Raw genomic sequence first — 15,052 nt, 5'->3', positions numbered from 1 at the left:
AATGAGTTTGAATTAAAGATAAGGATGTAGATCAGTAAATCTGTAGTGATAACTACACCAATCAGCATGAGTTGGCTAAAACAACATATGAAGTTAAATTTGCACCCTTCCTGTGAAAACCTAAAGAGGTATGTTGCAAGAAAATAAGTGGGATTGTGCTCTGTGGAATCTGTGCCAGCCCCCCACATATCTATGTTCATGGGGTGGACCAGCTCTGCATTCCCTCCATGGTTTCAGTGCTAGTTCCTGGGTTGGAATAGGGGCCATAAGCACTGTGAGAGATGTGGTCTGATGTATAGGGCACTGCTTGGCTCTGCCATTGATCTACTTTTTGACCTTGGACAAATCACTTCAGCTCACTGGGCTTATTTCCCCTTTCACTCTTTGTTTCTCTTGTCAGTCTAGACTGTAACCTCTTTAGGGTAAAGGCTGTCTCTTACTATATGTTTGTACTGTGCCTAGCACACTAGAGCCTTGATGTTGATTGGATCCTGTAAGTGTTACTGTAATAAGAGGGTCAGATTTTTATGTAGGGAGCCATATAATCACGGACCCAGTGACAATTCTCCTGCCTTGGTGCGCATGCCTCTGCATGTTGGACTATGCAGGGATGTTCATAGCACAACTCTGTTGCATGGAAGTGGTTGAGTTTCTATGCAATTAAACTCTGAAGCCAAATTATCCAAAGTTCTGCTGCATTATGGGCATCTCAGATTCTCATAGCTCATGGCCCATTTTCACCCTGGCTATTTTGTACTGTTTTTAGTCTGTGTTATAGTCTTTATCTACATGACACTAGTTGTCTATTAAAACATCTTTTCCAATAACTGTGCTGTCAATGAAAGTTCTAGCATTAAAATAAAGGCAATGGTGGGTGATAAACACAAGGCTACAGCACAAGTCAAACTGTTCTCTTTTACGCACTAGCATAAGAGGTTCTGTCTTTTAGTAACTGGTATAATACTGTTTATCTCAACCTAGCTTATTGTCTGTTTGTTCAGAAGAGTTTGACTTTGATCTACCTGCAGCCATTGACATAAAAGTGTGTGTATGTAAGTAAATGAGCCTGGCTCAACTCCTGCAGTACACCTTTTATTCTAACTGATTACTTTTTCACTAGTTATTGCTTGGAGAGCACTTCTAATTGGTTAAAAGTCAGTATTTTTGTTATATTGTAGAGAGAACATTTTTGCTGATTAAGAGGATTTTTTTATGTTTTGCCAAGCCATATAAATTGTTTGTTTATCCTACCAATAACAGAGCCAGATTCTTGTCTCACTGGTTTAAAACCTATGTAATCTCATTGACTTCAAAAAGTACTTCACCTTCTAATTTCTTTTTTCCCCCAAATATAAATGCAATTTCCCCTCCCTTTTTTTGTCTATTTAAAAAACAAACAAGCTGTGTCCATCTTTGTTTTGGTCTTTGACTTGGACATTTAAGATATCTGATGCCTGGTGCATATGTGATTTTTCTTTTTTTTTTTTTTTTTTTTTAATGTGGTATTTTCATAGTGTTAAATTTGGATTAAATCTATAAAATAACTTCACAAATAGCCTGTGAACTTATTTTCACAAAGTAACATCACAGCCCAAACAATCACTTATTACCCTGTCCATAGATCTTGAAGTTTAGCTGTTATGAAAGTTTAATAGAACCAGTCATGAAGAAATATTGATAAAAGATGAAACAGTATTTTGTATATATCTTAGGACATCTTAAACCAACAGCAAAATATTGAGTAAACACCACACCTTTTGTTTTTATACTCCTTCTCTAAGGACAGTAATACAAACTGTATCTCTGAGTGCTGTAAAACTTGAATATCTAACTATATCTTAGAAATACAGGGCAAATTCCGGTCCTTGCCCTGGCTGATTTGGTCTGCTTCAGGTGCACAGTGCTGCCAGAAAACTGGCTTAACCAGCTACCTGGTGTAAAGGAAATCCATGGGCTCAACATAGTGGCTCTGTGTCAACCCATCCTGTCAGTAATACGGGGGTATTCCTGGGAGAAGTAGTCCTGGCTGTGGTGCTTCTGTACTCTGGCCATTTTGCAATAGGAACTGGACTATTCCAGGCCAGCTCTAGGATTTGGGGGCAAAGGTAGTCCATGGACTTTGGCACAGATACAGTGACCTAGAAGCCTTGGCGGTATAACTTTTATCTCTCTGTGCCCACCAGTCTCCTTTCAGTGTAAGGGGGTGTCATAAGTAGATAGGTAAGGGTTAATTTTCTTTTACCTGTAAGGGGTGGACAGGGGGGAATCAAGCACCTGACCAGAGGACCAATCAGAGAACTGGATTTTTTTTAAAGTCTGGGAGGGAAAGGAACTCGGGGTCTTTTGTTTCTCCCGGCTATGGATTGAAACAGCTTTTCTGCTAACTCCAATCTTCTTTCTAATATTCTACTATCAAGTGTGAGTACAAAGGAAACCAAGCAATAGGCTGTTATGTGCTTTGGTTTGTATTTACATGTGTGTAATTGCTGGACTGGTTTAAATTGGCTATTTTTTGAATCAGACTGTGTATTCCTAATTCTTATAAGCAAGAGCCTGTAATTGACATCTTAATGCAGTGGGTTATATTTTTCTGTATTTTCTTTCTTTTTATATAAAGTTTCTTTTTAAAACCTGGTTGAGGTTTTTGGTTTTTTCTCTGGTGAGGCTACAGAAAAGGGGGGTGGAAAATCTCTTTATGTTAGCTTTACTAGGTTTGAATGCATCGCCTCAGGGGGAGGGTGATTTCCCTCTTTGTTTTGCCTTCAAGGAGTTAAGTACTGCATCGCCCAGGCTCACCCAGGGAGGGAAGCTGGGGAGCAGATAACGAGGAGACAAGGGGGAGGAGCTTGTTTTCCCATTTGAGATAGGGAGACCCAGGGGTTCTGGGTCTTGGGGGTCCCCCAGGGAAAGGTTGGGGTGACTCGGGGTGACCAGGAGCCCTAAAATCCTGGTTGGTGGCAGCGAGATCAGAGCCAAGCTGGGTATAAGCTTGGGGAGAGTTTTATGTAAGCACCCAGATTTTTGGACGCTAAGGTCCAGATTTGGGACAGAGGCTTTATCACAGGGGGCTCCATCCCAAGGGAAGGCAGATAGTGTCAAAGCAGTCACAATATAATCAGGGCAAAGTTTTCAGGAAATTAGGCATGCAACGCCTGTGCTACTTTGAGCCATAGTGCATCAAATCTCAAACTACAGTAGGTAGGGTCGGATGAATACATAACTTATTAATTTTTTTTTTACTTTATTTCTTTAGACTTGTATCTGCATACATTTAAAAAGGAGTGCCTATCATTTGCAGTAATTCTCCTCAATAACTCTTAGCAGAAAGTAGTGGTGCTGATTAGTAGATGACTAAAGTCAGTACTAGGGGCACCATGCTGCAGGAGGGGCACTATTTTGGAAGAGAGTTAAAACTTGAGGTCCTGACCATTTGCGATTGCTAAAGATTTCATGGAAATTTTCTCAAGAATATGGGTGTTTAACCTGGCATCCTGGCCAAATTCTGACTTGAGTAATTGTGTTCTACCTGCCTAAAATTCCCCATGTAATTTCAGATAGTAAATGGCTATCATATCCATGATATATTGCTGTTGCTCACTGTTAACAGCTGCTGCATTTCCACTATAGGTGGGTGCAATTCAATAGTGCATGAAGTGATTTTTAAATATGAAAAGGTAGGGAGAAAGATGAGTATGCACAATCAGAAAACTGTCAGGGGTGTGTAAGTATAAACAAGACACATAGACACCTACATATAACTCTGTGCATGCATGCCCATATATAAAATGAATTTGCTATTGGCAAAGGCATAGATGAGGAGAATCTGTTAAAACAGCCACTCTGGATCCCTCTTCGTGTATGCTCTTGCGCTCCTTTGTGATGAGGTTTAATTTTTTGCATTTGCCTGTCATTCTGATGTGCGCTGGGCAACTAAAGTAGATTTTGTGATACATGTGGCCTGCAAGTCCATTACTGAATTGAGTACAAGAGGACATGAGCTTTGTTAGCATGAGTTTGACCCTGCTTTAAACCATAAGTGTAAGCTTTAAACTAGCAAAAGAGGAATCTCTAGCGGTTATGTGCCAAAGAAGAATATTAAGAATGCAGTGTGTTTTACCTAGGTGAGGGATGTCTTGAGTTAGGAAAGATAAACTATGAAATGCTTGGCTATCAAAGCCCTGTCCATGCTTGTTCCGAACTATTAGCTCTAATCCTGTTGAGGAAATGGTTGTGAAGCAGTGCTTGACTAGGATCTTCCGACAGTATTTGCTGGCCTGGCTTGCTTGTGAAGTGTGGGCAAATACATTTAAAAAAAAAAATCTTATTGGCATAAATGCTTTTGAAAACGTTACCCATAGCCTAAGTCTCAATTTCAAAAGTGGCGTAGGCGTTTAGGCTCCTAAACTCTTGTCTGCATGGCTCCACAGTGTGGATTACAGGGGTGTGAGTTGCAGCACATACTAAAATGTTATGGTGTAACTGCCCTGTGTAGACCTTGCTAGTGTGAACTAAAAGGTACCCAGTTCATGTTAATGAAGTCTTGTTTGAAACACTAGCTGGATCTACACAGGGCACTTACAGCAGAATGCTTTAATGTGCGCTTCAATTCTTGCCCCTGTAGTCAACACTGCAGGGCTATGTAGACAAGCCCCAAGTCACTTCTGAAAATAAGACTTAGGGTATGGCTACACTGGCACTTTACAGCACTGCAACTTTCACGCTCAGGGGTGTGAAAAAACACCCCCCTGAGCTCTGCAAGATACAGCACTGTAAAGCCTCAGTGTAATCAGGGCAGCAGCGCTGAGAGCGCGGCTCCCAGCGCTGCACACTACACCCATAGAGGATGTGGTTTACATGCAGCGCTGGGAGAGCTCTCTCCCAGCGCTGGCGCTCCGACCACACTAGCACTTCAAAGCGCTGCCGTGGCAGCGCTTTGAAATTTCAAGTGTAGCCATACCCTTAAGCGCTTTTTAAAATTTTACTCTACATCTGTAGGTAGTGGGATGCACGTGTTAGATGTGAACATACACTGTATTATAATTGCAGTTTTGATTGCAAACTCTTTTAATTGATTATAAGGCTCTAATTTAGAAAGTGTCAAAGAGAACACACACATACAAAGATTCTCTTACCCTGGACTTCAAAAGCAGACTTTGAATCCGTCAGGGAACTGATGGGCAGGATCCCCTGGGAGGATAACATGAGGGGCAAAGGAGTCCAGGAGAGCTGACTATTTTAAAGAATCCTTATTGAGGCTGCAGGAACAAACCATCCCGATGTGTAGAAAGAATAGTAAATATGGCAGGCGACCAGCTTAGCTTAACAGTGAAATCCTTGCTGATCTTAAATACAAAAAAGAATGGACAAATGACCAGGGAGGATTATAAAAATATTGCTCAGGCATGCCTGAGCGAAATCAGGAAGGCCAAATCACACTTGGAGTTGCAGCTAGCAAGAAATGTTAAGAGTGACAAGAAGGGTTTCTTCAGGTATATTAGCAACAAGAAGAAAGTCAAGGAAAGTGTGGGCCCCTTACTGAATGAGGGAGGCAACCTAGTGACAAAGGATTTGGGAAAAGCTAATGTACTCAGTGCTTTTTTTTTGCCTCTGTCTTCACGAACAAGGTCAGCTCTCAGACTGCTGCACTGGGCAGCACAGTGTGGGGAGGAGTTGACCAGCCTTCTGCGGAGAAAGAAGTGGTTTGAGACTATTTAGAAAAGCTGGATGAGCACAAATCCATGGGCCCGGATGTGCTGCATCCAAAGGTGCTAAAGGAGTTGGCGGATGTGATTGCAGAGCCATTGACCATTATCTTTGAAAACTCATAGTGATCGGGGGAGGTCCTCGATGACTAGAAAGGCTACTGTAGTGCCCATCTTTAAAAAAGGGAAGGAGGAGGATCCAGGGAACTACAGGCCAGTCAGCCTCACCTCAGTCCCTGGGAAAAAATCATGGAGCAGGTCCTCAAGGAATCAATTCTGAAGCACTTAGAGGAAAGTGATCAGGAACAGTCAGCATGGATTCACCAAGGGCAAGTCATGCCTGACTAACCTAATTGCCTTCTATGAGGAGATAAATGCCTCTCTGGATGAGGGGAAAGCAGTGAATGTGTTATTCCTTGACTTTAGCAAAACTTTTGATACGGTCTCCGACAGTACTCTTGCTGGCAAGTTAAAGTAGTATGAGCTGGATGAATGGACTACAAGGTGGATAGAAAACTGGCTAGATTGTCAGACTCAATGGGTAGTGATCAATGGCTCCATGTCTAGTTGGCAGCCGGTATCAAGTGGAGCGCCCCAAGCATCGGTCCTGGGGGCCAGTTTTGTTCAATATCTTCATTAATGATCTGGAGGATGGTGTGGACTGCACTATCTGCAAGTTTGCAGATGACACTAACCTGGGAGGAGTGGTAGATATACTGGAGGGTAGGGATAGGATACAGAGGGACCTAGACAAATTAGAGGATTGGGCCAAAAGAAACCTGATGAGATTCAACAAGAACACGTGCAGAGTCCTGCACTTAGGATGGAAGAATCCAATACACTGCTACAGACTAGGGACCAAATGGCTAGGCAGCAGTTCTGCAGAAAAGGATCTAGGGGTTACAGTGGATGAGAAGCTGGATATAAGTCAACAGTGTGCCCTTGTTGCCAAGAAGGCTAACGGCATTTTGAGCTATATAAGTAGGGGCATTGGCAGCAGATCGAGGGACCTGATCATTCCCCTCTATTTGACATTGGTTAGGTCTCATCTGGAGTACCGTGTCCTGTTTTGGTCCGCACACTACAAGAAGGATGTGAAAAACTTGGAAAGAGTCCAGCGGAGGGCAACAAAAATGATTAGGGGGCTGGAGCAGGTGACTTATGAGGAGAGGCTGAGGGAACTGGGATTGTTTAGTCTGCAGAAGAGAAGAATGAGGGGGGATTTGATAGCTGCTTTCCACTTCCTGAAAGGGAGTTCCAAAGCGGGTGGCTCTAGACTGTTCTCAGTGGTGCCAGCTGACAGAACAAGGAGTAATGGTCTCAAGTTGCAGTGGAGGAGGTTTAGGTTGGATATTGGGGGGTGAGGGGGGCAACTTTTTCCCTCAGAGTGGTGAAGCACTGGAATGGGTTACCTAGGGAGGTAGTGGAATCTCCTTCCTTAGAGGTTTTTAAGGTCAGACTTGACAAAGCCCTGCCTGGGATGATTTAGTTGGGAATTGGTCCTGCTTTGAGCAGGGGGTTGGACTAGATGACCTCCTGAGGTCCCTTCCAACCCTGATATTCTATGAACAGAGGAATGATAGATGATCCGACAGGTAAGGAGAAGGTATCCGGAGATTTGGTCTGCATTTGAGTTCTCCCACAAACTTGAGTGACTGTGGACAAGTCATCTAATCTCCTTGTACCTTAGTTTCCTCGTATATGAAATGAGGTTGAGAATACCTACATAACTGGAGTGTTCAGAGGCTTAATTCATAAATACTGATCTTTGAAATAAGTTGGTCGAACAAACTACATAAAATGCAAAATTAATATCTTGGTAAATGTTTTTATTGTGGAGTTGAAGAATAGAGGGGAGAGATTTAGCAGGTATTTAGTTGTATTAACTTATTAAACAGACAATACTAAAACATAAATGAGTTGCAAATTGATTTTACTGATGCTATTTATCTAATTTGTTTTTCTTTGCCCTAATGAATCATGGCAGATCAATAGTGATCCTTTTGATTAGCAGGACAGAAATCAGAGCTGTTGGCACTCTAAGGTGAATTTCAGGAACTCTACCTGTTTTCTGTTGGAATGTCTTCTCTATCCTTACTAGAGTATATGTAACACCGACAGACCCTGGTTGTTTTTGTGCAGGATTGAACCAGGGACCTCTGGAACCTCTACTGTATGAGCTAAAAGCCAACTGGCTGTTAAGCAGACTCATTTAACTCTCAGTGGTCTCAGTGCCACTAGATGGGACAGAACACCACACCCAGAAGGTGTAGGTTACATATACATATACAATTATCAGAATTTCTATTTTTAAAAGGATGTATTTTCTTCAAATCTATTATGCTCTAATTTAACGTTGCAATACATGTATGCACAAGACTAGGAAATTTGCTATTCTTTGAAACACCAATAAATAACTATTAAAAAGAGGTAGAGATGCAAGTACTGCGCACACACCTATAATTATGCTAGTAGATAGACAGGTAACGTAGGAATTACCATACTAGATTAAACTGATTGTCCATCTTGTCAGTATCCGGTCTTTGACAGTAGCCAGCAGCAGCTGTAAGGTTTTTTTTACACCTTCCTTTGAAGCATTAGGCAAATGTTGGGTAACCTGTCTTCCACACCGTTTCCTTCTATTCTTCTATAATTAGAGACTTTCTTAAACTCCTGAAGCATGAGGTTAAATGCCTATTACAAAATCTGTTGGCATTAGTCACTGTAATTCTGGATATTCCTGTTACTCTCAGAAATGTCCAGTCACTTCTGAATCTTGCTGTGTTTATGGCTTTGACCACATCTTGTGACAATGAGTTGCATGACTTAATTATGTGTTGTCTTTTATCAAGGTTGAATTTCCCACCTTTGAATTCCACTAAATGTCCCCTTGTTCTTGTGTTCATTCGCTAGATCGTTCATTATTTTTATCTAGTTTTTTCATGTTCCCTCTTATTCATCTCCTTTCTAAAGTACGCAGTTTCAATCTTTTGAGTTTTCCCATTCCCTAATAATTTTGATTCCCCTATTCTGAACCCACTCTAGTTCTGCAGTATCCTTTTTGAGATGAGGTGACCAGTACTGCACACGGTATTGAAGATGAGGCTGCACCACTGATTTATATAATATTTTCTGTATTATTCTCAATCCTGTTATTTTTGCATCCTAACGTTTTGTTAGCTTTTTTTGACAACAGCTGCACAATGAGCCAAGATCTTCAATGAGTTAGCTACAGTGATATCCAGGTCCCTTTCCTGAGTTGATAGTGTTGCGAGTTATACCTGTAGGCCACGCACCGTTCATTTCTAGGCTGAGGCACAAAACCCAAAGATTTACAGAGTGTCTAAACAACAAAGTTTTATTGCGCAAGGTTCAAACAACATTCGAACGTGGTGTCCCCCTGCTAGTCAGGGAGAGACCCAGGCTGCAGATTACATAGAAGTTATATACCTTTTAGGAGTGCATGCTACCCTCGTGGATCGGAAGCCTTAGCCAATAAACAAGCCATTTTCTTATCTTTAGCCTATTACAGCTAATCATTGTCCTTGTGCTGGCTAGTGCAAGGTCCAGCTGTTACCTTGCATACTAGAATTTTTCCTTAATTATGCTGTTGCAGCTGTTTTCCTATCCTCTTTCCTGTTTCTGGCTTTATCTTTCTTTAATGCTGTCCTTGGGAGCCTTGTATGTGATGTGCTCGCTTTTAATTAATGATGGATACAAAATAGGGGAACTTACAAAATGGAGTCGCTCATGCTAATTATCCTTAACAATAGTTACCTTAAAACTCTCAAATGTGTGAGTAGTTTTTCCCTCCAGTTAGTATTACTTAGCGTTTATCAGCATTGAACTTTATTTGGCATCATGTTACCCATTTACCTGCCTTGGTTAGGTCCCTTTTTTGAAGTTGTTCACAGATCAGTTGCTCTCTGGTCCTGACTAATTAAGTAATTCTCTTATCTAAATTTTGCTACCTCACTAGTCACCCTTCCCCTCCTCCAGGTCATTAATAAATTTATTAAATACACTAGACCAACCATGGAAATTAGAGGTACCTTGCGGCTAACTTTTTGCCATGGACTGTTTAATCCTGCTCAATCTTCAGTCTCTTAGCCAGTGTTTTTGAGGTATTATGATACTTTGCCTCCTCACCCCATGATTATTTTAGGTCCCTGTCCAGAGGCCACTAAAGACATTGTCTAAGGAAATCATGTTAACTCGTTCTCCTTTATCCACTGCTTTGTTGATTATATTCAAAGAATTCCAATAGATTAGTGAGATGTGAGTTTTCCTTTGCAGACACCATGATGGTAGAGTCTATCACATCATTGTCTTCTGAATTTTTATCCTTCTATTTTTAATTCACATTTCAACCAGTTTAACAGGTACAGCTATGAAATATACAGGGCTGTAATTTTCCAGGTCATCCCTTTTTAAAATATAGGTACAATGTTGGAGAATAACAGCTGTCTAGTACAGTAACTAATTTTAGTGAGAGCCCATATTTTTGCTAGCATTTCAGTTCATGTCTGAGCTCCTTCAGAGCTTTTCTGGGCGTGGTGACTTATTGCTATTTACTATATACAGAGAAATACTCAAAATCCAGTTTCTGTATATTGGAATAAACCCCACTGATTTCAATGTAACTGAGACTGGATTTTGACCTTATCTGTGGTGTTCTTTCATATTAACTTTTAAAAAAGTGGGAGGTAGAAAAGCATCTGTTTGGTTCAGCATTGTTATAAGCATATTGTACACATACTCAGTGTAGCAGTATTATATATTGGTAGGTACAGAAGCAAATGGCTTCATATTTTTAGCAATTAGATACTTCCATGTTATACACAAGTATAAAATTGTTTATGCTGTGCTGTCCTGTAACAGAACAAATTCACATAGCCAGGGGACGACTTGTCTGAGTATGGAACAAATCTTACTACCCTTACAGAAGAATCTGTAGTATTGTTCTACCGATGTAAATCTACAAATTTATTATGTGAAATTTGTATACACAAGTAAATAAGTGGAGTTGAATCTCCTTGGATATAAAAAAGACTATTTAAAACAGTAATTTATTTTGAGGATCTGGGCCATTGCTATATATTAAAAGGGATTTAGGTATTTGAAATCAATGGGAGTTAGGCATCTAAATACTTTTGAGGAGTTTGACCAATGTAACTTGAGTTCAGGACTGTAATCATTTTGCCTATATTTTTCAAACACTGTGAATAGTTAGCCTATGAAAGTCCAGTTGTACTGCAGTTGGCCCTGTGACCATCTGATTCAAGCTATGGTTTGTTTTGAATCATGTACATTGTTTACCCATGTGTATAGGTAAATATAGGGATCAATTTTGTTAGTCATGTTATGATGATCAATTTCCTGGCAGATAGTGTTAATTTTTTTTGCATTGTCATTTTTTGTTGGATTGGTGGTTTGAAACTAAAACTGACTAAACTGGGGTTTTATTTGTTAATAGAAATTGATTTGGATCTGAGGGGAGGGTGTGTGAATGGTGTGATTCGTTTGCCCACATATCCAACTCTTGAAATTCATTTTGTTAATGATTGCTGGCATCAAAAAGAAGCATTACTTTCCATTGGAATTCTCTCTGTAGTGGTTAGGAGAAAGTGGTATGAGCCTATTTGGAGCATCTGTCTTAAGTGTCTTCCTTTAGGATACCTTAGAAGTTCTGCTTGCAGTTTGCCTCTTATCTAGATGTATATTTCAGGGATGCCTATGGCTTAGTGATTGCTGCTTTGTAGTTCTAGCTATATTGAAGTTCCTCTTCCAGTTTGGATGGGAGTTGCAATGAGGTACTATCATGGTTGAAGGTATAGTTATTGAAAACTGATCTCTTCTGGTTTGTATTATTGGGTCAGTTATTCAAATTCTTTCATGTCTGATGTCTAAACTGTTGATCTAGCTGAGTCAGTTCATTCTGCTGTTGTCCACTTGTGGTGGTGTGGGAGAGGCCTGATTTAAAGACGGGCATCCTGGGGACCTCTACTAGTCAGGATAAGAAAGTGTGAAACTTAAAAGTATTTCCAGATACACACATACATAATGAAAGGAGGAAAATAGTAAAAGAGAAACCTATGTCACTTTGTTATTTGCATCCACAGTCTATTAGACATGTGTGAACAGTGCTCACAAGCTAAGAGAAAAGCATAAATTCTTACTGCTCAGACTAAACCGTGACCTTGAGTAGAAGAGTGGGGAGGCCTGACTTCTCCATTCATTACTGTGATGTGTATTCATGTGTCTGAAATTCAATCTGTTCAATATTTTAGGTAAGCTTTCTACAGTAGTATTTGAAGTTTGTGGTGAAAAAATTTGAAGCTCAGTTTAAGCTATATTATTCTTGTTTTTTCCCTGTCTGGGGTATGCTCCATGTAAAGAAAGCTCATTACTGAGTTGGGCATTGCTCCTATTTAGATTTATTTCAGTGAGATTTTGGGTTGGTCTACACTTAAAAGTTACATTGGTATAGCTCTGTGTCTTGGGAGTGTGAAAAATCCGCACCGCTGAGAGATGTTGTTAAGCCAACTTAACCCCTGGTGTAAATGAGACTCGGTTGATGGAAGAACTCTTCTCTTGACCTAGCTACCACCTCCTGGGGAGGTGGATATATTACAGCGATGGGAGAATCCCTCCTGTCACTGCAGTAAATGTCAGAGCAGTGCTGCAGTTCTGCTGCTGTAGGGGTTCAAGTGTGGACACAGTCTTACTACTAATCTTCCGTAATAACCGTTCAAAAACTAAACTTGATCTTTTGGAAGAGCCCCACATTTTTCACAAATATAAAATAACATGAAATAAAATGAAAAACTCACTCTGCAGAGGTGGCTCCTGTTCCCCATTCTGAGAGCTGATGCATGAGGTCTTAGCACCATGCAGGTTTGGCCCTATTGCCCTTCTGTCATCACTGGGATGGAGGGGAGGGGAAGGGAAAATTTGAGAGAGTGGCATTGTGACCTGGTACATAAGGTTCAGAGTGCCAATCACTCAAATTTGGCCTGGCTGTTTCTCTGTCATAATGAGGGAAGGGGTGGCCAGGCCAGACCTGAGCAGCGCTATGACCCCATGTGCCAGATTGCAATGCCTAGAGTATGAAGCCAGGTCCAGCCCCACGGGACAGGATCTGCTACTGTGGGGTAAGCACGGGGCAGACTCTCTCTGCAACTAAGCACCTCTTCCCGGCAGGGCCCCAACAATTGGGGCATGAACCCCCCCCATGTGGGTAAAATGGATAAAACAAAATAACACTACATTCCTGAAAAATAAAACATGAATAAAAGTAACTTTGAGATTCTAGCTATTGGAACCTAACTCTCTAAGAACTAGCTACCTTCCAAATGTAACCAAAAGTGAGTTGGGGGAATGTATCTTTCAATCTGTCGTGTGTAAGGCAGAGCTGCTACCTGAAACAAATCCCACTGACACAATATAAAGATTCTTTTACCAGAGACTTTCTAAAAATAATTTCCAGACGCTTTTGTGTTGCGCCGCTGACAACTATTCTTTGATCTCTGTTAAACTTGCTATTACTGAGCGAGACAACATGGCATATTGAAGCATAATCAAGGTGTAGCTAACATGAGACAGCTGCTAATGTAGTACTTGGTTTTGTATATTAAATACCAATTGTTTTCACACTAGAAATGAATAATAACTATGAAAATGATTTATGTCTGTTCCTGAACAAAACAGCCCTTTCAGAATCCATTTACTGTAGTTGTAGAATAGACCTAATTCTGCTGCTCACTAATTTCAAAGCATATTATGAGAGAGTTTATGGCAGGAAAGTAATGGTGGAGGAAAAATCCACAGTCATAGTAGCAGTATCAAATATTCTCCCATGCTGTAAATAAAGATAATTGTGGTGGTGTTACTGAGTCATAAAGTGCATATATATTTACTGAAGATATTGTGGTAAATTATGAGATTATCAAAACTGAATTATTTTCTTCTTTCTATGGTTGTTTAAGGGAAACAACACATTTAAATTGAGAAAGAAAAGAGGTACAAGAGGAAGCTACAAATATTGGAGTATTAGTCCTGGTTTTGACGCTCTTGATGCGGATAAGAAATTAACTTCTTTGAGCCCAGTCTTTTGCAGTCTTAATAGTTTGGTGATGAGCCCAATATAAAAACCTAGATAGAGATGCTTGGCACATTCAACTTCCACTGAAGTTGCCACATAGGAAGTACTTGCCACAGAAGGTAGTTGGAGAGGTTTTGATGGAATCATATTCTGTCAGAATATGCAGTTGAATCAAAATAAAAACCTTGTGTGAAATTAGTTCAGTTTCACTGGAAATTTGTTTTGGAAGGTGGGGAGGGAATAGAGAAAATGTTCCAACAGCCTATATTTTCACTTTTGGAATGAAATGATTTTCATTTAATTTTTTTGTATTATGCAAAATTCAAATCAAAATGAAACCTTTCAGCATTGTCAAATTGGAAGTTTGCTCCACTTGAAATGATTTTTCCTCTGAATTTTCCTTTGCAGAGAATTTAGAAATTTTAGTTTTGTTCCAGTTTGGAATTAAGGCAAATTTTGAAATCTTTAATTCTTCATGAAACGGAGTTTCCATTCACCACACAGCTCTGTGGAGGATTGAGATTCTATGCTCTTCTATAAAATAGGGACAGTACCTGCCTACCTACCAGTAAAGTTTTACATTAATAAAGTGCTTTAAGGGTTAAAAGTGCTGTCAGTGGCAAATACTTCATTTTTGCTATAACTTATTCTTAACAGATATGAGGGTTGACACTGGATACATTTTCTGAGAACAATAATAATTTGAAAGTGGTAACTTCTACTGATTTCTGAATAACCACCATTTAACTCTGACCACTAATAAATAGTAAAATTACCTGTGGGAATAAGATATGGCCCAAAATGACCTGAAGTCCCCAGTACTCTGGATTTTTGAAGTTTAATTGCAAAGGGTGTATCTTCATTTTAGGCTCTTAGGAAAGATTTTTTTTATTTATTGTACTAATGGGTGGATTTCAAAATGTTGGAGTTGAATTTCTTTCAGATGGAAATCAGTGGAGTTGCTGCCACTCACACCAGACCTGAATCCATCTCTTAGGATTGGCTATACATATAGGCCCGATACTCAAAGATATTTAGGTATCTAAATATCTTTTGATGATCTGGGTCATAAAACCATAAACCGCTCAATGGCAGTAATAGTTTAAAAAACATCTTATGAAAAGGAATATACTGTGTGCTGCCATGGAAGCTTGGAATTTTACACTATATTTTATAAATACCTTTAAAGTTGAAATGTGAATTATATTGACAATCCCTTTAAAAATGACTTTAATTTGATGCATAT

Source organism: Chelonoidis abingdonii, chromosome 2 (genome assembly GCF_003597395.2).
Source record: "Chelonoidis abingdonii isolate Lonesome George chromosome 2, CheloAbing_2.0, whole genome shotgun sequence".
Classification (NCBI taxonomy): domain Eukaryota; kingdom Metazoa; phylum Chordata; order Testudines; family Testudinidae; genus Chelonoidis; species Chelonoidis abingdonii.
The sequence above is the reverse complement of the archived record's forward strand: the minus strand, read 5'-3'. Positions refer to the sequence as shown.